Raw genomic sequence first — 23,292 nt, forward strand, 5'->3', positions numbered from 1 at the left:
GTGTGAATGTGGGCTTAGACTATGAAACTAGAGAATCAAGAGAGACGAAGGGGGAAGAGGAGGGGAGGGGACACTGAGTAAGAGGGGGTGACAACAGGACACATGATACATCACATGACACACAGATCAAGAGGAAGATTTCAGAGGTGGAAGAGTCGGGGGATACAGAAAAGAGAGAAGGGCAAGGAGAATCAAAAGCCAATTTTATTTGAAAATGGCATAAACTAAAACATAGAACTAAAACCTAACACTTCTATGCTAATTAAAAGCAATTAAGTAGGAGCTGAAAATGTGGCTCTTTAGTTAACAGCACTTGCTGCTCTTGCAGAGGACCTAAGTTCCATTCCCAACATCCACATGGTAGCTCAAAACTGTAACTCCAGTCCCAGGGGTTCTGACACCCCCTTCTGACCTCCACAGGCACCAGGCATGCATACGGTATACATCCATAAATGTAGGCAGGCACTCACATACATAAAATAAAAATTTTAATTAATAAATTTTAAAAGCTAAACAACGTATGAATCAATATTGATTTATAGCCTCCTGCCTGTCTACTGGAGCTAATACTGCCCCTGTTCAGAGTGCATGTCCTGTCTGGGGATGTCAATCACTGTCATCAAGCAAGTTTAACACCATGTGACTTCATGGAAAAGTCTACATAACATGCTTGCAAAGAGCTCTGGTTTCCCTGAGTGTGAGTAACAGCCATGCTTTCACAAGTGCTGTCCTAGGTTGCAAGAGCCTTGGTACCCTGCCCAAGGCTGAACTCTCAACTGCAAGCCAGGAGAGAGGTCCCTGAAAATATGGCTCCGTGTTTATAGCTGAAACCAAAGGCCAAAGATGGGTTTTCCAGAAGCAGTGGGTGGAGGAGGGGCAGGCTGTCAACATCCCAGAGAGGTTGCTTGTTCCAGCCACCTACTATGCTGGCCTGTCATGGAAACAGCAGATTTAAACAGGTGTCAGAGCAGGCAAGGGGCCCCACAAATGGGAAATGAAGAGCTAGACAGCTGGCGGGAGAGTCAGGGTTACAGACTTAAGTGGTCCCCAGACTTGCCGAGCCTGCTCTACTTCACCTCACACACACTTAAGCATCCATTTGCCTCTGAGAGCACACACACACCCCATATATAAAACCTCTCAACAGGAAATTTCTCCCATTCTTAAGTGGTCTCGCCTAAATAAAATACCTTTGACAGACCACTCTGAGCTATTCCGCTGTGTTAAATGAGGAGAAAAAGAATGAGCCCCTTATTCTATAATAAAGTCTGCTTGGCAGAGTGCTGTCACATGGCCACGCAGGAAAAGAAACAGATGAGAAGGAATGGGGAACGAAGTGGCCTTGACAGAGACAGCGTGGAACTTTAGGGACAATCCATCCCAGCCCTGTGTCCACGCACATGGTATCATCCGAGGATGAGCATGTATATTATCACATCTAAGTTCTGTGACCTTCCGCACACCACCAAGACTCTCTGTTCTCTACAGTCTCATCTGCGAAATGGACACTTCTTGAAGATGTTTTAAAAGATTTATTTTTGCTTATGTGTGAGCACAAGTGTATGGCATGTGTGTACAGCTGCCTCACACCAGAAGAAAGCTTGGGATCCCCTGGAGCAGGAAGTGCTCTTAACTACCGAACCATTTCTCCAGTCCCTTGAGGATTTTAATTACGGCATATACAAAGTATTCAAAGGCCCACAAGAATGGAGAAGTTCAATGGATAAAAGCAGCTACTCTGAAGAGCATACACACGCAGACCCCTGTTGATGTATCCATTACTTCCTTGAAGAAAGGATTCCTCACTCTTTGCCCAAAACAAAGTAAAAAATGAAGGGAAACATTTTATTTGAACATCTCATTCAGCTCAACGAGAATGCCCACCGGCCCTCCCACAAAACTTCAAACTCGGGGGAGGTAGCTGTCCATCTCCACACCCTCGCACCTCCAAGGAGTCCTGCTTCATCTGAGGGCCAGAGCAATGGAGACGGCCAGGGTTGAAACCTCTTAAAACCGTGAGCCAAAACCAACCGTTCCAACCGTTGCTCCGTTAAACTGCTTTCTCCAGCATCTGTCACAGCTCTCGAGTTCTGACACACCTCTACACTGGCAAGAGGTTTGGAAGGCAGTGTGACAGTTGAAATCAAGGACCAGCTTAGGAGATGGGACAAGCTCAGTGGCGGAGCCTTGTGAAGCATCTGTGAAGTCACTTTCCAGTGCTGGTGGCAGGAAGAGCCGATCGACACAGACAGCACATCCAGGGAAATCTAACCTGGGACTGAAGGGGGTGTGAATTCTGGGGAGATGGCTCAGCAGATAAGAACACTGGCTGCTCTTCCAGAGGACCTGGGTTCAATTTTGCCAGCACCCACATGTCAGCTCACAACTGTCTATAACTCCAGTTCCAGGGGATCTGACACCCTCATATAGAAAGATATGCAGGCAAACATCAATGCACACGAAATAAATTTTTAAAAATACAAGATAAATTTTGAGTTTTAGTAGAATGGATCAGTCAGTGAATGACCTACTCAGAAGAATGTGAGATGATTGAAAATGGCGGATGGGAGGATAAAATGGCTGCATTAGAGGGAGATAACACTGTGTTCCATGAAAAGCGACAAAACACAAAGCTGCCTCTGTGAAGTCGCAATCAGTAAGAAGTTGGGAAAAAATAAAGATAAGAAAAAAAAAAAAGAACTCAATGGGCAATCACCATGTTCCTCCAGCAGGAATGTAGATGAACACCCCCTCTTTAACGTTCTTTATTGTTCTTACTAATTCATGTCATTGTCAAAAACATTTTCAAAGAGCAGGCTGACCCACAAGTACAACAGAGTACCTTAGAGCCCATGTGCTTGTCCAGAACCCCCTGCTGACCTAGGTCCACAGAAACAGGCTGGGAATACCGGAAGGAAGGGAGCCTCATCAGACCTCAACCTGCAACTCGTTTACTTCCCACACTCAGTAGCCTTCATCCGGGCACAAGAACCATTCTCCCGACAGCCTACACATGGATACACACGGAAACAAGCCTCTTCCAATCCTCTGCCTGCTGGGGGATGGCCTCCAGCCAATGTGAAGTCTCCTCCCCGTCTCCACCTGTCTCCAACCCACAATGCCACTCTCATGACACCCCATTATTTCCTACCCATTAACTTAGTGCCCAGGTTTCCTGCAGCCATCTCAGGTTGGTCTTGGGCTTTAAGGTCCCAACATCCATGGTGAAGAAAGTCTAGTCATAGCTGGGTTCCACCCAGAACCAAAGGTGTGGTGATCCAGCACCCTTGAGTTTTCGTTTGTTTGTTTTCTTCTTCTTCTTCTTCTTCTTCTTCTTCTTCTTCTTCTTCTTCTTCTCCTCCTCCTCCTCCTCCTCCTCCTCCTCCTCCTCCTCCTCCTCCTTCTTCTTTGTGTGTGTGTGTGTGTGTGTGTGTGTGTGTGTGTGTGTGTGTGTTCCCTGCTTATTTGCCTGGTTGCTTGACCATTCTCACACTCCCCCCTCAGATCTACAGGCTGCCTGACTCGGGGCTCTAGCATCTCATTTACACAGGCTGTGGGCTGCTTACCAACAGCTAAGAAAGGACAGTTCATAAACCAGAAGGCAATTCTAGAGAAAAGCTGAGATCACAGAACCTAAGTGTGACTGGAACCATGAACAACAGATCAGTGGCTATGGAGACAGGAGGAGAGAAAGAAAGGCAGTCATCGGCTCTGTAAGGTCAGCACATGCCAGGGTCAAGGACCTCGGGTGCAAGCCCCGTCTGAAAAGGTCCCTCGGCGGGGCTAATCCTCCATTTAGATGTAATCACTAGGCCCTTCGGCCGCCCCCACCCAGCAACCTCTGTCTTCCCAGAGCCTCTTATTGTTGAGAGGAGCTGGGCCATTAATCCCCGCGTGTAAATGGACTGCAAAGTAAGAAAACATACTTGGGAAAGTTTCTGATAGCTTCCACCCTCAGATGATGGACACGCATATTCCACACTGTGATTTTTCTGATTACCAAAGTCCCATTTGTTTTAGTCTTTATAAATATATCAAGAGGGGAAAAAAAATAAGTACCACGCTTCAATACTTCAAACACAATTTAAAAAATATTGACAATGAGCGTCTTCCCATCTGACATAATACAGAGAAACCGTAGCGATTAAACATAATTACAATGAGGCTAGAAGACACTGAAGGAATGTTTCTGGAAGGCTCTCCTGGACCAAGAGAAAAGAAGAAAACAACAAATGAACACACAACACACAGGAGAAAGGGGAGAGAGAAGATCAAAGCCAGGGACCCGTTAACCTGCTAGCCACCAGAGAGCTTCCACTCACATCAAAGGAGCACACGCAAAGACAGCTCTCTGGAGCGACAGGTCAGGGGGCTAAGAATCAAGCTTCAGCCACGGCCAATGAAGCTGCCTTTCAGAATCCCACAAAAGGCCTTCTCCAAGCTGAAAAAAAAAACATACCTCACTATTGCTTGAGTGATTTACAACCCCCCCTCACCCCCCCCCCCGATTAATTAAAGTTGTCAGAGTGCTCAAAGGAAGAGTGCTCATTCAGCATGCGTGAGGCCCTGGGTTCAATTCCCAGTACCACCGAAAACTACAAAGAATAAGGTGGCCTGACCTGGGTGGTGCATACCTATAACCTCCGCACTCGGGAAATGACAGCGAGAGAATCAAGAGCGCAAAATCAGCCGGGGCTACTAAGTGAGTTTCAGACTAGCCTGAGCTGTACTGAGGGTCCACATCTCAAGAGCCCAAAACAAGAACGCGCTGGCAAACACAACGAGCCACAGAACCCAGGCTCCCGGAAGCCTGTGAGCCTCCCTGTGGGGCTGTGGGGCTGTGGGGCTGTGGGGCCGTGGGGCCGTGGGGCCGTGGGGCTGTGGGGCTGTGCCCAGGGATCCTGGCAGCGTTGGCTCCCTGTGCTGAAAAGATGAGCAGACCCAGGCACTCCAGCAAGCAGCCTGTAGCTGCCAAGAGGCCCATAAACTCACTTGTGCCGTGGATGGGAGTCACAGGGCCGCCGCCTACCAGGCAATTTAAATTGGGAGGCTGCTGGTGAGGAATCACTCCCGATCCTCTCACTCCATCGAGCTCCATGAACTGCTCTCGGGATACAAGACAGGCTTAACTAGGATGTCTGGTCTTCTGCCTGACAATTCCAAGTCCCTGAGCCGCACCTCTGTGGTAGAACCCCCTCTAGCTTGGACCCCATTGGTGAAAGGTCTCACCTGAAGGAAGCTAGAATTGTAGCACAGGCTGCCACACACCCTTTAAGGCTACCTGAAATTGTTTGATACAATTGGTGAGGAGTCAGAGCCAAGGCTTCGAGCAGATGCAACCCCCAAATTAAAGCAGTTAACTGCCAAAGGGGGGAAACAACACGGACAATTTTTTTTAAATCTATTTTTAAATAATTAATTTGTAAAAATTGCTTAGTTAAGTGAAAACCAGAGTCACGCAGTCCTAATTTTTTAAAATTACAATGAAATGTGAAAGTTCAATGGATATAATTGTGGCATTCCAATTACAATTCCTAATCACGGAATTCAAGATGAGATAATTACTCTAATATTCACAGAACTTTTCTAAAATGTCACAGTAGACCTTTGAGTGGCACCCAGAACATTTCCCTGAAAATATTTCCACTGCTCAATGAACTGCTCATGGGAGGGTGCTGTGGGAATGCGGTGGGGCAATATTTCTCCTCCTCGGTGCTAAGTGCAGCAGACAGGCAGGCTAACGGCGAACTTCCCATGACACAGCAGTATCCTGCAACCTCAGGGAAGTCCGGAACACTGAAAAACGACTGCCTCGTTTTTAAGAACTTTCCACCATTTAAAAAAAAAAAAAAGAAAGAAAGAAAAAAGATGCCACACTCATGTAACTCGAGACAAAACAATAATAAACCAAAGGAAATGTACCAAGAGAGCTCACCTGGGACCAGCACCACCCGGGAGGCAGAGTTCGAGGCCAGTCTAGTCTACATAGCCAGTTCTAGGCCAGCCAGGGCTACATATTGAGACCCTATCGTAAATAAATAAATAGATAGATAGATAGATAGATAGATAGATAGATAGATAGATAGATAGATAGATAGACAGAAGACAGATAAATAAATAAATAAATAAATAAATAAATAAGAGCAATCAATTGCAAATATGAAGAAAATACAATATGCTCCTTCCCTACATAATTTCAACATGTTACTGTGACTTTAGATAACACCTGTGGAGCTGAGGTAGGGCACAAAACCATGGCAGAGAGCTTGCATCTATGAGGCCCAGGGTCCCAGCATAGGAGCTCATGCAAACACACACACATACACACACACACACACACACACACACACACACACACACACACACACACTGTAGCATGTCCCCTCCACCAGCACAGATCTCGCCTCACATGGTTCTTCGTTGTGTGGACTTTTCTGGTTACTGTAGGCCACTTAGAAGCATTGTTTTTTCTTTTTGGTTTTTTTTTTTTTCTTCTGCTCGCTAGACAACCTTCTAGTACAGTCAACCAAACACTGCTTCTGTTGTCAAATGCCCCCTGGAAGCAAACCAGCCATGGCTGAAAATCCCTGTCCTGACATTACACACACAAAAACCTAACAGCCAGAACTGGAGAGACGGCTCAGTGGTTAAGAACACTTGCTGCTCTTCAAGAGGACCCAGGTTCAATTCCCAGCACCCACTTGGTGGTTGATAACTGTCTGCATCTCCAGTTCCATGGAATCTGATGCTCTCCTCTTGCCTCTGTGGGCATTAGATACACGTGGTGTACAGACAGACATGCAAGCAAAACACTCATACATATAAAGTAAATAAATAAATAAATCTAACAGCCAACAGCGGACCCTCAAAGACAGTCTATTTCCTTCAGTTCATGGAAGGTTTTTTTTTTAAATCTTTGTGTGTATATGTATGACATGTATGTGTATGTAGGTGTGTGTGCCTGTTTGCAGGAATCAGGTGCTCGCGCACACAAACACACAAGTACACCCACATGAGTACACACACACACACAGACACACGTACACACACAAAGCACGGCACATGTGTGGAGGATGTCAGGAGACAGCCTTGCATTTTGGTCTACACCTCCCTCCTTGTCTGAGACAGGGCTTTATCAGGTTCTTGGGGATCCTAACTCAGGTCCTCCCATGAGCATGGCAAGTGCTCTACCCACTGAGCATCTCCCCAGCCCCTGAACTATCTTTTAAAATAAAGTACTGCTCCTTTTAAAGTGTGAAGTCTGTAGGGTTTTTATTTAACTTCTGTTCACCACATGCAGGCCTGGTACCCTCGGAGGCCACAAGAGGGCGTCAGATCCCCTGGAACTGTAGTCACAGACAGTTGTGAGCCACGTGGGTGCTGGGAACAGGACTAGGGTCCTCTGGAAGAGCAGCCAATGCTTAACCACTGAGCCACCTCTCCAGCCAGTAAACCAGTATTTTAAATAAAATGTTTTCTATGCACCTTAACACAACCTTTAACTTAGTTACAAAAGTCAAATTAAAGGAAAAAACATAAATACAGCGATCCACCCCACCATGGAGGAACAGTTTTGACAGAATTATGATCAAGGAAACATGTTTTTTTGTTTTGGTTTTTGGTTTTCAGTTTTTTGAGACAGGGTTTCTCTGTGTAACAGCCCTGGCTATCCTGAAACTCACTTTGTAGAGTAGGCTGGCCTCGAACTCACAGAGCTCTGGTTGCCTCTGCCTCCCAAGTGCTGGAATTAAAGGCATGTGCCGCCACCACAGCCCGGCTTTTGTTTTGTTTTGTTTGTTTTTGAACATGTTTCTATTGATTGTCAGTCTTGAAAAAGAACAAGGGGTTGGGGATTTAGCTCAGTGGTAGAGCGCTTGCCTAGCAAGCGCAAGGCCCTGGGTTCGGTCCTCAGCTCTGGAAAAGAAAGAAAGAAAGAAAGGAAGGAAGGAAGGAAGGAAGGAAGGAAGGAAGGAGAGAGAGAGAGAGAGAGAAAGAAAGAAAGAAAGAGAAAGAGAGAGACAGAGAGAGAGACAGAGAGAGAGAGACAGAGAGAGAGAGAGAGAAAGAGAAAGAAAGAAAGAAAGAAAGAAAGAAAGAAAGAAAGAAAGAAAGAAAGAAAGAAAGAAAGAAAAAGACCAATGTACAAAGGATATCGTCAAGAAAATTAAACCATCATTCACAGAATGGAGAAAACACGCAAATCACGTCAGACCGAGGGCTCATGCCACATCACACAAAGGCGGGCCAGGGTGCGGGGAAGGAGCCCACCCAGACTCAGCGGAGCAAACCAATGAACAAATAAACCGTAAAGAATTCTTACAACCACTTAAAAGACAAAGATCAAGGTGAGGAAGCAGCAAAGGCCTGAATAGATGTTTTTGAAAGAAAATACATAATTAGCCACCAAACACCAAAAATATACTCTGCATTATCATCAGAGAAATGCAAATCGAAGCCCGGAGGAGTCACTCTCCATCTCTAGACCAGCTTTAATCAACAGGACACAGAAGGAGAGTCATCAAGGGTGTGGAGAAATCAAAATCTCGGACCCTGCTGTTGGCAAGGCAGGCTAGTGCGACCCCTGTGGAAATCACCTGGGGTGCCCTCAGAGAGGAACACAGAATTATCAAACAGACGAGCAGCTCCCCTCTCAGGCTTTTATTTACAAGTCAGGCAAACAGTACACTACTGTACAGCCACAACCATTCCCAACAGCAGAAAGGCGGGAGTGGCCCCGATGGCCACCAGCTGAAAAAACACAAAACACACTCTATCCAACCAATGGATATGATCCATCATTAGAAACGGACGGATTACAGATACATACTGCCACAGGAATGATGCTTCAAGAACCACATGCTGGGGTTCAAGAGACACCACAGCCAATACAGCACTTGCCACACAAGTGTAAGGACCATTGTTGGGCCCCTGGCACTCACATAAAAGCCCACCTGTGACAGCTGACCTGTAATCCCAGTGCTCAATGGAGAGAAGAGGGAAGATAAAGGATTCCCCAGGGCAGGCTGGCTAGCTGGACAACCCAAAGCAAGCTCCAGGCTCAGAAGAGACTCGGCCTTGGTTATAAATAATGGAGTAACAGACACTCAGGGTCAACCTCTGAGCTCCTCACACATACTCAGGCACAGGTGAATACTCATGAGCCCATCCATACACATACAAACAGGCATGCACACACCTACAGATGCAACACACATATACAAATGCAAGAAAAACTATGCCAACCTGTGCACAGTGGCACACATGTGTGACCCAGCACTAGAGAGGCTGAGGTGAGTTCAAAGGCAGCCTGTGCCAGCCGGTGGTGGCACACGCCTTTAATCCCAGCACTCGGGAGGCAGAGCCAGGAGGATCTCTGTGAGTTTGAGGCCAGACTGGTCAACAGAGTGAGATTCAGGACAGGCACCAAAACTACACAGAGAAACCCTGTCTTAAAAAAAGCAAAAAAAAAAAAAAAAAAAAAGGCAGCCTGTGCTATACAGCAAGTGGTCAGTGTTCCTGAAAAGTGAATGTGAGCCAACCCAGGAGTCCCCAGAGACCATTCCCACTGGAAATCATCACCTCCGGAATGTAACCAATCACACACATTCCATCCAGCCCAGGTGCTGAGGGGTGGACAAAGAGATCCTGGGCCCAGTATGGTGTACACGCCTCTAATTCCAGCTCTTGGGAGGCTGAGTCAGGAGGATCTCAAGTTCAAGGTCCAGCCTGGGCTAAAGAGCAAGAATGTCTTTAAAAAAAAAAAAACAGGGCTGGGAATACAGCATATCACAGAGAATAAATAGGTTGTGAGTTTTGAAGAAAGGTCAGGCTTGAGATCCCTCCCCACAGACCCTGGAGCCTTCCAATAAGTAGGGGGACAGGAACAGCCTGCAAGGCATCCAAGCTTCCTTCCCTCGGGACCACTCACACACCAGTCCAAACACACACCTCCACCTCCAGCTCTCCTCCCCACCTACTCCATTTCCATAGGCCCCAGACCTCCACAGGGAACATTCCTAGACTAGGCCTCATCCTGACAGGCCTTCCACCTCCCTGGGCTGCCCTGCCAGGTTTCTGAGGCCATTATCACCTCTGCAGAGCTGGCACAGGAAACCTGGAGCAGGAAGTAGACTTGATCTGTGTTTACGAGGTTCAGGGCTCTCAGGAAGACGGGAAAGTGGCGGGGGCGGGGTGTGTGTGTGTGTGTGTGTGTGTGTGTGTGTGTGTGTGTGTGTGTGGTGGTGAGAGAGGACCCCAAGGGTGGCAGTCTTTACAAAGGCAGCCAGTTTCTGCAGGACATCCTGTCTTCCCACATGGCCACGGACGTGTGTCTGGGGCTTTTAAGGAAAAGCAACTGAATGTCCTTAGCCAAGGAGCCCTTCTCCTCCATCCCCATCCAAAGCCAGGAGAGAGCTCAGACCTACTCCAGTCCTGCGGCCCCCTCAGACATAAGTACACCTGCAGGATAAACTAGCTCCAAGACCTCCTGCACAAGGTCAGTTCCAAAGGAGATTGACCAACAGATAGCTCCATGATACAACCACACACACACACCACACACACAACACACACAAACCACACACACACACACATCACACACACACACACACACCACACATCCCACACATCACACACACATCACACCACACACCACACACACACACATCACACACACACACACAACACACACACACATAACACACACATACACATAACACACATAACACACATCACACACACACACACACACACCACACACACACACACACCACACACACCACACACATAACACACATCACACACACACACACACACCACACACACACACACACCACACACACCACACACATAACACACATCACACACACACACACACCACACACACACACACACACACACACACACACACACCACACACACACACACATCACACACACACACACATAACACACACAAACCACACACATCACACACACACACACACACACATCCCACACATCCCACACACACACACACACACCACACACATAACACACACCACACACATCACACACACACACACACACACACACCACACACATCACACACACCACACACATCACACACACATGTAGCTAGAGTTTTCCTGCCTGGCCCACAGTCAGGGCAAATCTCTCTCACCCGCCAGTCCCAAGCCACTCAAACCCGATCAAGTAAACACAGAGACTTATATTGGTTACAAACTGTATGGCCGTGGCAGGCTTCTTGCTAACTGTTCTTACAGCTTAAATTAATCCATTTCTATTAATCTATACCTTGCCACGTGGCTTGTGGCTTACCGGTACTTTACATCTTCCTTGTCCTGATGGCGGCTGGCAGTGTCTCCCCCACTCAGCCTTCCACTTCCCTGCTCTATTCTCCTCCTTGTCCCGCCTATACTTCCTGCCTAGCCAATGGCCAATCAGTGATTTATTTATTGACCAATCAGCAACATATTTGACATACAGACCATCCCACAGTACTTCCCCTTTTCTTTTCTTAAAAAGGAAGGTTTTAACCTTTATATATCTCCAAAGTCAGCTTGGTATATTTGGGAATTTGGGCGTAGCTTCTCTTACTACTTCCTGCTGGAGGGGGGCGCTGTATCTTCTGGGGAAACAAAGAAAATTTTAGGATCATGGAGTAGTCCGTGAGGCTGTATCATCTGAGCCAGTTGTCTTGAAACGGTTCTGGATGTTGGATCATCTGGGCCATGGTGTCATCGGAGACCTTTCAGGGGGTCTTGGCTGGTCAAACCTGATGTATCTTACTCTGGAACAAATCCATAGCCTCTTGCTTTCTGTGGAAACAAAAGAGACTCTTTTCCAAAGCAACATATCCTTACATCCAAATTTTGAAGTCAAAGTATCTTTAAAATATACATACTGGTTTAACTCAGCTTCCTTTACAATCAAACATCTCTCTGTAGTTAAGAATCCCAAAGACAACACAATCCAGACTCTCTGTGTAATAGTCATCTCTACGTGGCTTATTTTTTATATTAATTTTACTGTCTCTTTAAAGACTTTATTTTTTAAAACTATGTATTTGTTTCTATACTGTATATATCACCTTTTTTTGTCTCTTTCAAGCCTACGTATATTTTACACACATTTTAAACTATTACATCTGAATCTGTCTTATTGTGAATCTATTGCTTTAAGCTGCAGCAGCTGTGGCTGCTGGCTCCGCCCACCTCAGCTTCCCAACATGGCGGCAGTATGCTTACCGCCAGCTCTGGGAGCCATCGTGGGTCTATGCTTTTATCCAAGCAGCGTGTAGCCCAGAAACCTCTTTTTTTGTTTTGTACTAGCAAAGGCTAAATCCACAATGTAGCTTAATGTGCCACTTGCAGAGGCCTCATTCCCGCCATACTGCAGGTCGAGCGCGCACGCCAGCAACCCGCCAGTAGCTCAAACCGGCAGCTGCCGCTCATTTGAGAGAGACAATTAGGAAGCTGTTTTTAGCTCCGTTTTAGAATCTTTTCTCTCAGTTTTTAGGTGGAAACTCTTGCCCCACGTTGGGCGCCATTTGTAGCTAGAGTTTTCCTGCCTGGCCCACAGTCAGGGCAAATCTCTCTCACCCGCCAGTCCCAAGCCACTTGCCACGTGGCTTGTGGCTTACCGGTACTTTACATCTTCCTTGTCCTGATGGCGGCTGGCAGTGTCTCCCCCACTCAGCCTTCCACTTCCCTGCTCTATTCTCCTCCTTGTCCCGCCTATACTTCCTGCCTAGCCAATGGCCAATCAATGATTTATTTATTGACCAATCAACAACATATTTGACATACAGACCATCCCACAGTACACACACACACACACATCACACACACAGACACACACACACATCACACCACACACACACACAAAAACACACATCACATATCACACCACACACACCACACATCACACACATCACACACACACCACACACACAAAAACACACATCACATATCACACCACACACGCCACCCATCACACACATCACACACACCATCACATATAACACACACACACCACACACATAACACACACACCATACACACACATACCACACATAACATACACACAAACCCCATGTCTGACAGTACATACCTGAAACCCCAGCATTCAGGAGGCTGAGGCAGAAGCATGGTGAGAGAATGAATGGATTCAAAGGCAGCCTGGCACACTGTGAAAGCACATCTCAAAATACTAATAACAGCAATAACTTAATAACAGTAGTAACTTTACCCAGTTTCTAGAATCTGATACTCCATGTTTTGGGACCATAATTAGCAGAGAGTAATTGAAACTGTGGGAAGCAAAACTGTAGATAAAGGAACACCACCAGTCCCTGTCCTCAATAACGCCCTGCTCCATGCTGGCAGAAAATGGAACAAGTAAATGTCGGTTGTTTGGGGGAAGCATGCCGTTTTGTTTTATTTAAACACCCCCCCCTTTATTTTTACTTCCCAATTTAAAATGTCCCCAGCAGAAAACACCAGGCACTTTCCATATCATACTTCAGTTTTCCTAGGTTTCAAAAATGTTGCAATACCCCCCACGCCTCCCACCTCAAACTTAGTCCCACTTTATAGAAAGAAAGGTTTGTGGAGGGACCCAGCCCCAAAAGACCTTGGCCTACTCTGAAGTGAAGGTTCTGCTCAGCTGCCAGAACCTCCCACAACTTCTCCATGAATCACCAACCCCTTTGTTTAACCTCCTCCAAACGCAGACAACGCATCTGCTCTGGTAACCCACCTTCTCATACGCTGCCAACACAGTACCTGATTCCTAGCGCTCAACGTCTACACTGTCTGCCAGGGAGTCCTCTACTCCACTGCCTTGATCAGAGTGCATGATCTCTGGGCAACTGGGAGAGGAACTTCTCTAGCTAACAAAAGACCTGTGAGGACTTCTAGACGGATCTACCAGCCCTGGAGGAATCTCTCTTACTGCTCATACTTGCAGCCCAGGCCCTTGTGAATTGCTTAATGAGGTCCCTGAAGACCAAGGGAACAGAGAAAGTCTTATGCTAGATGGGTGTGGAAGAAGGTGCCAGAGGTTGGGAAGGGTACAGGGCAGGAAGCTGTGCCTAACTATCAATGTCTTGTACACGTTTACACTGGAACATTGTTTCCCTTCTTGATCTGCTCTTTGCTGGGGACCATTTAATTTCTGAGTGCCTCTTTTATTTTTCTTTAATATTCTCAAGTAAGTGATGTGGCCTACTACGATGCTAAAAGGCCCTTTTCTCTCCTGTGGCACAGAGTTACATAAAATAGAAGGCTGACAGAGAAAAGGTTTGAAGTAATTAGGATGAGAGAAAAAGACAGCCGTGGTGGCCTCGTAGATTCGATTTTATGGATCTTTTATTGACAATGAATAAATCCACAAAAAACAAAAAGGCCAAAAACCATATACCCTGTACCTGTTCCCTCGATTTAGAAAAGCAACTCTCTGTGTGTGTGTGTGTGTGTGTGTGTGTGTGTGTGTGTGTGTGTGTATCTGTCTGTCTATCTGTCTAGGCATCCAGAAAGTTTAGGGTTCTCACCAACCTCAGAAATTTGGGGGTGAGAAGTTGGGACCTACCCAGCTTTTCCAGTTGGCTTAGATGAAGCAGGAACGGGGAGAATGCAGAGGGCCAGGAGAAGTCTTCGCCCTAGGGCTCTGGAGGAGCATTGGTGTGTAGTTAAACTGTCAGCTAATGAGATTTCCTAACCTGGCTCCCTTTTAAGTTTAGACCCCCAACTGATTCGATCCCTAGACAACAGCAGGGGGTGGAGAATAGGGCTTCTGCATCCTAGAGAGCTACAGAATTCTCCGGAGAGTTCAGAATGGGTTGGAATTCTTCCAGGGAGTAGAACTTTAAACAGGTTATCACGTTGACTAATAGGTGTCTAGTAATAATGCTTCCGCTCTGTTCACTTCAATAGCACATGGGGGCTGGGGGCAGTCATTCTCCATTTAGGTTGACAGACACAGGACCAGGAAATTGGACATGGGGTTGGGGCGGCAGAGGGGGATGTGGGGGTGGTGTACAATTATGGGTAGGAACTCCTGCAACCTTTGGGCAGACGGCAAGTCTCTGGCCTGGTTTTTGTTTGCTTGCTGGCTTTGGGCTAGCAAAGGCCTCTGGGGTCTACATTCAAAGGACACAATGTGGCACCTCACTCAATAACTTGCACCAAAGAAGCATTTCTTCAATGATACCACAGTCTGCCAAGAGTCCCGGGATCTTTTTTTTAACTATGTGATTATGACTTGCTCTTTGATTTGCATTTTTTTTTTTTTCAACACGAAACTGGCTTCTCGTGTTTGCCTAGAGTAAATCACTGGTGAAAGGCCAGGAGAACAGGAAACCCAAGTCAAAACACACTGACAGTGATTGGAGATATTCAATGAAATCATTCTCCCCTTCCATCTTCCCTGCTTAGACAGCACCCCACCCCACCCCCTGCCTCTACCCCCCTCCATTCAAAGATAATTACTTAGCAACTTCCATGTTTACCACTCAGTCTCCAATCCTTGCAGCTCTGCACAAAAGCCTTTTCTAGAAGCTAGTGATGTTCCAAACTTTTACAGCTACAAGACATAATTTAAATTTCACCTCCACTAGGAAGTGCTCCTTCCTCTCTCCAGACAGCCCTTTGTTCAGCCGGCCCTCTAGTTCCCAGCACTCGCTGCTTAGTAAACTGCTATTCGTTCAACAGCAAAGGTTTCCCACCTGGGTGGCTTTTTCCTCCTCCAAGGCCTTCACACAGCCTTAAAGAAGCAGCAAGAAGAAACAACTCGAACAAGTGAAAATTCACACACATAAAAAGGCACCGCGCAAGATTAGATAAGAATAATTAAATCTAAGACCAAGTAAAACAAGTCCTGTTGGATTTGAAAAGAGGAGTCCTTGTGCCTCGTATAACGCAACGGGAGAGAGGAGAATCCACAAAATGGAAGGAGAGAGGGAGCTACTCTCTGTGTGGAACAGATTTCCCCTAACAAACACGCCACATAACTTGCAATGTTCCCCGTGTGGTTGTCTCTGTATCATCCTGTTCATTGACATCCTCATTTCATCACCACCACCCGCCCTCAAGAGGGACCGCATCTCCACTGTACAGACGCACAAACTGAGGCTCTGAGAGATGAAGTAGCTCTGCCAGGAATCACCCAGTTAGTAAACTGATCATCAGCGGGAACTGGAAGCCCCGACGCTTATGACCTCAGACCTCTCAACCCTCTGCTGCAGCTTTAGCTTTCAAAGTGTACGCCAAGTCAGCGTGCACCGGGCGGACACCTGGATGCCGCCCAGCTGCTGCACGGGACTGCATGGGTACCACGGAAGCAGACAAGGATTGCAGTGTTCCCAAGGGCTCCCGCGCGTCCTTCAAAACCTGTCAGCCACCAGGCAGGAAAAAGACTGATTAGATTCTATCTAAGTCTATCTGACCCTGGAGGATGGCCAGAGGATGCGACTAGAAAGGGATGTGCGTGGCGAGGTCCGCGCCTGGACAGCCCATCTTGACCCAGCTGGGCCAAAGACATCAGCGCCTCTAGGTGCAGATCTGAGTGAGCCGGGCGGGGCGGGGCTGGTGCGAAGGAGCAGAGTCCGGTCTTTTCCCTGAAGCTTCGGGCCTGAGACCCGGGGAGGGGGCGTCACCTGAAGACACACATCAACTTCTGACTCGCAGTGGGCAGGCTGCAGTGGCCCTACCTGAGAGCGTACCTCTCGTCCAATGGCGAGGTCTGTAAACAAAAGCCGGCCCCACGCGGGTCGCCAGCCGGGTGGCCAGCCTCTCGGTGCACAGGCATCGGAGAAGCAGAGCCGGAGAAGAGGGCCAGACCCGGATGGGGTCCGAAGAGCGGACGCAAAGCACAGCCCCACCACCTGGACCAGTCATTGTCTGCCCACACGTAGGATGCTGCTTTAAATGCCCCCTCCCTAGCCCACCGCAGGTCCTTCACCCTGTGTGCCCGCCCCCACGGCTCTCCCGCGGTGTGCCCGACCCGGAGGGCAGCACGGATGGCCAAGGTGAACACCCGGCAGCGTTGGCGAAGGGCCAGGCCCGTAAGTGCCCAAGTCGGGGACCGAGACACACACACACACACACACACACACACACACACACACACACACACACACAGATAGACCCAGGCACACACACGCACGCCCTCCCCGAAGTTGATTAAAAATCAGCCGATAAATACATAGAGACGAGGCCGCCGCAGGTCAACGCTGACCTCCTGCTGCCAGGAAGATCGAATGCCAACGTCTGGACGCTGTCACTTGCATTCGGCGCCAGCTCCCGGGCTCCGCTGTCTCGCCTGGTTCCCGGACGCTCCTTTGCACGATAGAGGTGTGCCTTCCCTCCCCGGATCACCACACCTCCCAAGTGTGTGCACACGAAAACAATACAAGCAAAGCCCGATCTGGGGGAGCTAGGACCCACCGGGAGCCCCAGTATGCGAGAGATGGGAGTCAGGACGTGCCCGCCACGGGCACCGCGGCTCCAAGCATTCTCATCGCCATCCCTCGTGGAGCCTCTGGCCAGCCGGCCCGCCCCCCTTAGGCCCGCGGTGCTCACCTGTGACGTTCATCCAGGATCTCGATGACCCGGCCCGGCACAATGCGGGGCCGCTGGGCCCCGGGGGGTGCGGGCGCCGAAGCGTTCGCCGCGCTGCAGAGCTGCGCGCCAGACGGCCGCGGCGCTGCTCAGCCCTTCGGCCCGCTCTCGGTCTGCCAATGGGAACTGTCAGGGCTCCTGGGCCAGCGGCCTCGGGGGCGGGGCCTCGGAGGCCCGTGGGAAACCGAACTCCGATTGGAGCCGCGGACAATCGCTCCGCCTCCGGCCAGCCAATCGGAGGCGGAGAACACAGGAGCGGGGCGTTCGGAGTTGGGCTGGAGAGTGACAACAGGCGCACGCTGGATACCTGAGCGGCATCCGGCCCCGGCTGGACCCTATGGCCGGAGGGATGCTGGCGTGGCACGCTCCCAGATGCCTGGACACCAGGGCCCTGGCGGTGCAGCCCGGAGAAACCGCGACAAGGATGGCGAAGCGTGCCTGCACGGGCCACAGCGAGGGAGCCCTTAACAAAGCAGCTTCGGGAGGGCCGGCTGGCCTCCGCCTCCTCCTCCAATAGGTCCGTGAGGCTGCCTGTCACCGGGCATAGGTGGAGGTGGCCAATGACGTGCACGAATGAGCTGGGGTTGGCGCGCGCGCGCGGCTCGGCGGCCGTGGGATTGGTCGGAGGTAAAGGATTTTCCTGCTACCTAAGGCAGAGAGGAAGGGGGGAAAGAATGGGGGGAGGCGAGGAGCCAAAAACCTTTTACCTGCGACACGTGGTCTAGTTTGGCCGGCTCTAAGGAGAAACGGGAACTTACTTAAATGAGAGAAAATCCCAACGCATTCCCACCCACGGGAGCCGGAGGATGTCGTACACTAAACAGACTCCAAGTAGGCACTGTGGTCTTGGGCAAGTATTGGACAGTCCAGGACTCGTTGGGCTAATGCCCAGCAAGTGAGCATGGGCTTCCCGTTCACCTGGACATTGTACACTGACTCTGACCAGGTCTGCACATGCCTCAGACCGCTCTAAAATCCCAGCAGGTGTTGCAGGTTGCCTATCTCAAGGTGGTGTGAGCCATAAACAGACTCACCTACGTTAGAGCTACTAGCTTCCCTAATCCAAGCCAGGGCCTTCCCCTCACTTTAGAGCTAAGCCAGCTTGCCCCAGGGAGTGGGAAACGCAGACCCCAGGAGTATCTTGTACTGTGTACCAGCCCTGAAGTCGTGTGCGGTGTGGCTGGCTGGCTGAGGAGGATGAAGTGGGACAATAATGAAGACCAGCCTGGCTACAGATAGAACTATTTCAAAAACATAAGGCAATTGATGCCTTTTCCTTCAGTATCCTTCACCTCCCAAACCCATCCTGCCTCCCATCCTCTCACCTGACCCTCATCAAAGCCATCCACCTGAAATCCATCCGCCCTCACCTCCTCAAATCAGTCTCCACTTTACAGAATGATTGTTCTAAACAGGAAGATCTCAGTCTCTCAGTTCTGGCCTCTTCTCTTTGCCCAATACTGTGTAAGTTCCCTCAGTGCAGTTCTGCTTCTTAAGCAGAAAGGAAAACAACTCAAAATGGCTTCAGGAGGCCGGGCAGTGGTAGCGCACGCCTTTAATCCCAGCACTCGGGAGGCAGAGTCAGGCGGATCTCTGTGAGTTCGAGGCCAGCCTGGTCTACAGCTCGAGATCCAGGACAGGCACCAAAACTACACAGAGAAGCCCTGTTTCGGAAAAAAAAAAAAAAAAAAAAAAAAAAAAAAAAAGGCTTCAGGAAGTCCCTGAAACTGACCAGATTCAATCAATAGGTCCTCCCTGATGTAGTAAGTAGTAATAGCTGAGGGTCTCTCTCAGATGAGCCAAGTTGTAAAGACTGTGAGATGAGACCAGCCCAGCCTCCTGAAAGGCCAAAACCAGCTGAGCCACGTAGAGATGATTTAGACCAACTGAGTCACTTGGAAAGAACATTCAGAGTTGTGGAGCTGCCTGCGGGCTGTGCCACGGTGTGCTCCAGGTTCCCAGCTTTATGAGCTCTCACTCACACTGGGGTGGGCTTTGGTGATTTGCTTGTCTGAGTTATTTCTGCTCCTGTAAGTAATCCCAATAAAATGCTTTGGTTCATCAAGTTGGACTTTGGTGGTATCTGTAATTTGGTCTGTCGTGAGATCCCTACCTGGGGTGAGTAGACATGTATTGCCTCTCCCCTCAAAAAGTTGTCACACAACACCCAGACGCATGCACTCTCCCTTCCTTTGACCAATTGCTACACATTCCTGAGAGCCCAGGTTGGTTGGCATTTCCTGAGCTTCTGGTGAGCAGGGTATGTTCATAGACGCTGGAGAGTCTCCTGTGCCCAGGGAGAATTCAAAGTGACTTGTGCTCCAGGTTTAATGACAGTGTTACAGCAAGTGTTTTCAGTCAAATTTGGGGTTTCTTCTTCCCAAAAGAAATTGCAAAAGCCAGCTTTATCTGAGCCAATACCTGCCTGGGCTTCTCAGTGAAGAATTAATTAAGAATTAATTAATCAAAGCTGTTGGCCGTGTCATAAGCTTCCATCTTGGAAAGGGCTGTGCTGTGTGCATTTGAATGGATATGAGTATAGAATCTGACCCCAAGGCTGCTCAAGAATGGGTTTGTCTGTGGTTAAAGATGCAAATATTGGAACCAGGCTGCCAGTCAAGCCCTATCCAAATTGTGGCCTAGAATAGGTTACTTTCCTACCTCAGTTTCCCTCTCTATGTTACTGAAATGATAATGCATTTGAAGGTGGATAATTTCTTTTTTTTGTTTTTTTTATTTCAAGATAGGGTTTCTCAGTGTAGCCCTGGCTTCCTGGAACTCAAGAGATCTGCCTGCCTCTGCCTCCCGAGTGCTAGGATTAAAGGCAAGGATGGATAATTTCTACAGCACTGTTTAATAGAGTAGCTGCCACATGGCATTAACTAACATTTGCCCAGATGGTATCCTCCACAGGAGAGGGAGGCAGTGGGGCCTGTAGAAGCCTTGGTACTTTGAGTTAAGTACTTTTCTCGAAAAGACAATCTTCCAAACATTGGAGTCAATCTTCCAAACATTCAGGTTCCACGTCTTTAAATTCAACCAGGAAAAATAACCAGGCTTGTCATTTCTTAAGCAATATGATAATAACTATGGAAACATTGACTATACCAAGTACCAGAAGTCGTGTAGATATGCTTTAAAGCATAGAGGTGTGTATGGAGTATACCCATTCCACAGAAGAGACGTGAGTACCCAAAGACCTGGATACCCAGGGGTTCCTAGAGCCAACCCCCAGCTAAAACCAAGAGCCCCTGCAATGGGGTCTCTTTTCTAACCTAGGCCTCAAGCTTGCTGTCTTTGGACCTCCCTGCTAGGAAGGTAACTGTTACAGGTGGTAAGTAGTAGCCACTCATGACCTTACACAATCAGGATTCAGGCAGGCCGCATGACTATAAGAACCCAGCTCACTAGCTCTGTAATCTTGAGCAAATGTCTACATCCATCTTAAGCCTCAGTCTCTCCTCTAAACTGGGCATATCAACTAACCCATAGGGATGTTTGGACCGTTGAAAGTACCACATGTGGCACAGTACCAACTCACAGAAGTTAGGCTTAAGTTTGGCTACATTAGCGAAACCACAGTTTCTGATCTATAAGTGTGAGATTGGGCTGGAGAAATGGCTTAACAGTAAAGATAGCATGCTGCCCTTCCCAAGACCGGAGTTCTGTCCCCAGTATCCATGTCGGGCGGCTCACAATCACCAGTAACTCTGGCTCCAGGGACATCCAACACCTCTGGCCTTAGGCACCTGCATGTACATGCACATGCGTGCACACGCACATATGTGTAATTTTATTTTAAAATAAAAAACGGAAGGGATGGTTCTGTGGTTAAGAGCACCGGCTACTCTTCTGAAGGACCTGGGTTTGACTCCCAGCACCTCAATGGTAGCTCAAAATCCTCTGTAACTTCAGTCCCAGGGGGATTCAACATTCCTCCTCTGGCCTGCATGGGCACTGCATGCATGCGGTACATGTAGGCAGAAGACCCAGACACATGAAATTAGATAGTTAAAGTTATGTTTTAAGTTTAGATTACCATGCTTAAGAGATCTATAAAACAGCCACACACTGGTGGCTCATGCTTTAAATCCCAGAACTTGGTAGGCAGAGGCAGGTGGATCTCCGAGTTCAAGGCCAGCCTGGTCTACAGAGCAAGTGGCAGGACAGCCAGGGCTACTCAGAGAAACCCTGTCTTGAAAAACCAAAAGAGAGAGATCTATACAACAGAAATGCCTCTAACCTGGAATCCCCACTTGCCCAAGGACAGATAACTTCCTGGAATGCTGGGGGCTGTAGTTTGTGAAAGATAACAAGCCAAGTGGTGTTTGCTTCTGTAAAGAAGCTTGGTTGCCCTGACTGCACAGGATGTCTTGACCACAGGTAGGTGAAAGATCGCAGGTACTCAGGCTGTATACCTGCCTCAGTTGGACGAGGCAGGAAGTATGTAGCCTTGTGGGGTTTGCCTTCATAAGCCTCTGAGTAATGTAACGTGTGGCCATGCTCTGGGAATGCCGGGTATAGACCTGGCCAGTGTCCATCGTCCTGGCCATTACTTAGCAAAGCTTGTTTCAAATTTGGCTCAAAAATTGTGGTAGTCATCTTATTCTTGCCTGGTAGGATTAACAAAATATTTTTAATTAAAAATAAATCTTTAAAAAGAAAAAAAGCAGGTGACAGCCTTTCAGCCAACGTTTGAAAAACTGAATGAAGCAACATACGCACATTCAACACTTTGTTCCCCCCGGGGGATGGGCACTGAAGGAAACGCCATTTGAGCTCCAGTCCATCATCTTTCTGTGAACCTGCCACAGCTGAGTACAGGGAACACTGCTTGCCGTCCGGAGGCTGCCCTGGAGCAGACAGAATTGGGTCTATGCGGCCCTTAGTTCCTTTTTTTTTTGACCTCACAGACTTGAGAAGCTACGGTGGACTTCTTTCTGTGCTGTTTCTTGTGTCTGACCCGAGCAGGATGTGGCTGTTTCACACTGTGGGGAGAGAATGGGGCATTTTGATTAAAACACAGACAAATGCCATCTGGCAGAGTCCTCGGCCATCTTGTCTCCTGAGGACACGGTTGACATCTAAAGAGAACATGGAATTGGCAGTAAAGGGGAAAAATAGAGTCGTAAAAGGCAGAGTGAAGGGTTGGTTTAGGGAGGGGGGAGGAGGGGAGAGAACATTTCTAGTGCACGACCCCGGCTTCAGGTCCGAGTCGGCTTTTCCTCCACCCCCACCCCACCCCCCACCCCCTGCTCGGTGTTAGAAGCTTTGCCACATGCAGCTGTTGCTGAGTCACACTATGGGTTCCTCTCGTCCCCAAGAGGATGAGCCCCCCACTGTGCTCCCAGACTCACCGAGGTCAGCCTGGGGATGGTGAAGACTCCAGACAAGGACGGACACTCCCATCCCGTGAGTTTCCATTTTCGGTGTCAGTTGGGGAAAGTGGACGACCCACCCCTAATGTAAATGAGCCTCACCCAACCCACTGAAGACCTGGGAAGAATAAAAATGCTTCCCGTTGAAGTCACCTTTGTGATGGTTAGTCCTTTGTCAGTTTAAGAGAATCTAGAACCACTAGGAAGAGACAGAGTCTCAATGAGGGTTTATCTGGATCCGTTGGCCTGTGGGGATGTTTCTGGTAAATTGTCTAGATTGCCTGAATTGATATG

The 23,292-nt window shown here is 48.5% G+C and overlaps 1 protein-coding gene across 6 annotated transcripts in view; it reads right to left on the bottom strand.

Annotated features, from left to right (window-relative positions):
- Tiam1 (TIAM Rac1 associated GEF 1) overlaps window positions 1–17,702 on the bottom strand; it is a 385,599-nt gene extending 367,897 nt beyond the window's left edge. For 3 of the 6 annotated variants that reach the window (XM_052741097.1, XM_052741100.1, XM_052741103.1), the window contains exon 1: window positions 17,582–17,695. The gene's annotated coding sequence lies outside the window, so the exon portion shown is untranslated. Of the gene's footprint in view, window positions 1–17,204; window positions 17,475–17,581 lie in introns of those variants that run through there. The other 3 variants (XM_052741102.1, XM_052741099.1, XM_052741098.1) reach the window with 3 other exon arrangements.
- Between the last annotated feature and the right edge of the window lie 5,590 nt (window positions 17,703–23,292).

The sequence above is a fragment of the Peromyscus californicus genome, unplaced genomic scaffold (assembly GCF_007827085.1).
Source record: "Peromyscus californicus insignis strain IS unplaced genomic scaffold, ASM782708v3 Scaffold_16__1_contigs__length_79575227, whole genome shotgun sequence".
Classification (NCBI taxonomy): domain Eukaryota; kingdom Metazoa; phylum Chordata; class Mammalia; order Rodentia; family Cricetidae; genus Peromyscus; species Peromyscus californicus.